Source organism: Oncorhynchus masou, unplaced genomic scaffold (assembly GCF_036934945.1).
Source record: "Oncorhynchus masou masou isolate Uvic2021 unplaced genomic scaffold, UVic_Omas_1.1 unplaced_scaffold_3337, whole genome shotgun sequence".
Lineage (NCBI taxonomy): Eukaryota > Metazoa > Chordata > Actinopteri > Salmoniformes > Salmonidae > Oncorhynchus > Oncorhynchus masou.
In genome coordinates, this window is record NW_027009750.1 from 1 (window position 1) to 2,500 (window position 2,500).

The 2,500-nt window shown below is 49.4% G+C and overlaps 1 protein-coding gene across 1 annotated transcript in view; it reads right to left on the bottom strand.

Moving 5' to 3' along the window:
- Positions 1-1,265: 1,265 nt before the first annotated feature.
- The window catches only part of LOC135534384 (nondiscriminating glutamyl-tRNA synthetase EARS2, mitochondrial-like), a gene marked incomplete at its 5' end in the record, with an annotated part of 38,968 nt that continues 37,733 nt past the window's right edge, over positions 1,266-2,500 (bottom strand). Inside the window, 1 exon segment of the mRNA XM_064961401.1 lies at positions 1,266-2,500. This exon segment is cut by the window's right edge and continues 1,487 nt beyond it.

Sequence of the window (2,500 nt, forward strand, 5' to 3'; positions counted from 1 at the left end):
CCTGCCGTCCCTACACTCTAACCACTAGGCTACCCTGCCTCCTCTACACTCTAACCATCAGGCTACCTGCCAATTTACACTCTAACCACTAGGCTACCTGCCACCTCTACACTCTAACCACTAGGCTAACCTGCCACCCCTACACTGTAAACCACTAGGCTACCTGCCGCCCTCTACTCTAACCACTAGGCTACCTGCCGCCCTACACTCTAACCACTAGGGCTACCTGCCGCCCTCAACTCTAACCATCAGGCTACCTGCCGCCCTCTACACTCTAACCACTAGGCTACCTGCCGCCCCTACACTCTAACCACTAGGCTACCTACCGCCCTCAACTTTAACCATCAGGCTACCTGCCGCCCTACACTCTAACCACTAGGCTACCTGCCGCCCCTACACTCACCACTAGGCTACCTGCCGCCCCCTACACTCTAACCACTGGGCTACCTGCCGCCCTACACTCTAACCACGCAGGGTTACCCTGCCGCCCCTCAACTCTAACCACTGGGCTACCTGCCGCCCCTCTACTCTAACCATCAGGCTACCTGCCGCCCCTACACTCTAACCACTAGGCTACCTGCCGCCCCTACACTCTCACCACTAGGCTACCTGCCGCCCCTACACTCTAACCACTAGGCTACCTGCCGCCCTACACTCTAACCACTGTTTACCCTGCCCCCTCTACACTCTAACCACTAGGCTACCCTGCCGCCCCTACACTCTAACCACTAGGCTACCTGCCACCCCTACACTCTAACCACTAGGCTACCTGAAGCCTCTACACTCTAACCACTAGGCTACCTGCCGCCCCTACACTCTAACCACTAGGCTACCTGCCACCCCTACACTCTAACCACTAGGCTACCTGCCGCCCCTACACTCTAACCACTAGGCTACCTGCCGCCCCTACACTCTAACCACTAGGCTACCTGCCTCCTCTACACTCTAACCACTAGGCTACCTACCACCTCTACACTCTAACCACTAGGCTACCTGCCGCCCCTACACTCTAACCACTAGGCTACCTACCACCTCTACACTCTAACCACTAGGCTACCTGCCGCCCCTACACTCTAACCGATAGGCTACCCTACACTCTAACCACTAGGCTACCAAAAGCCTCTACACTTTAACCACTAGGCTACCTGCCGCCCCTACACTCTAACCACCAGGCTACCTGCCGCCCCAAAATGGACAATCAACCATAATCAATTTAATGTTGAATACATGTAGAGTTCCCACTGAAGACATAGGAGCACAGATCATTAGTAGAAACTGTTTTATTGCAAACATTTCCAGTTCAACTCCACTGAATGTCCTTTACAAGTCCAGTGTGATTGAAATCATATGCAGTCTAGGAATATTGTTAGGATAAGATAACCAGTCCTCAGTGTTGCTGTGTTCGAATCAGATAACCAGTCCTCAGTGTTCGAATCAGATAACCAGTCCTCAGTGTTAGAATCAGATAACCAGTCCTCAGTGTTAGAATCAGATAACCAGTCCTCAGTGTTGCTGTGATCGAATCAGATAACCAGTCCTCAGTGTTGCTGTGTTAGAATCAGATAACCAGTCCTCAGTGTTGCTGTGTTAGAATCAGGTAACCAGTCCTCAGTGTTGCTGTGATCGAATCAGATAACCAGTCCTCAGTGTTGCTGTGATCGAATCAGATAACCAGTCCTCAGTGTTGCTGTGTTCGAATCAGATAACCAGTCCTCAGTGTTGCTGTGTTAGAATCAGATAACCAGTCCTCAGTGTTGCTGTGTTCGAATCAGATAACCAGTCCTCAGTGTTAGAATCAGATAACCAGTCCTCAGTGTTGCTGTGCTAGAATCAGATAACCAGTCCTCAGTGTTGCTGTGTTAGAATCAGATAACCAGTCCTCAGTGTTAGAATCAGATAACCAGTCCTCAGTGTTGCTGTGCTAGAATCAGATAACCAGTCCTCAGTGTTGCTGTGTTAGAATCAGATAACCAGTCCTCAGTGTTGCTGTGTTCGAATCAGATAACCAGTCCTCAGTGTTAGAATCAGATAACCAGTCCTCAGTGTTGCTGTGTTAGAATCAGATAACCAGTCCTCAGTGTTGCTGTGTTCGAATCAGATAACCAGTCCTCAGTGTTGCTGTGTTAGAATCAGATAACCAGTCCTCAGTGTTGCTGTGTTAGAATCAGATAACCAGTCCTCAGTGTTAGAATCAGATAACCAGTCCTCAGTGTTGCTGTGTTAGAATCAGATAACCAGTCCTCAGTGTTGCTGTGTTAGAATCAGATAACCAGTCCTCAGTGTTGCTGTGTTAGAATCAGATAACCAGTCCTCAGTGTTGCTGTGTTAGAATCAGATAACCAGTCCTCAGTGTTGCTGTGTTCGAATCAGATAACCAGTCCTCAGTGTTAGAATCAGATAACCAGTCCTCAGTGTTGCTGTGCTAGAATCAGATAACCAGTCCTCAGTGTTGCTGTGTTAGAATCAGATAACCAGTCCTCAGTGTTGCTGTGTTCGAATC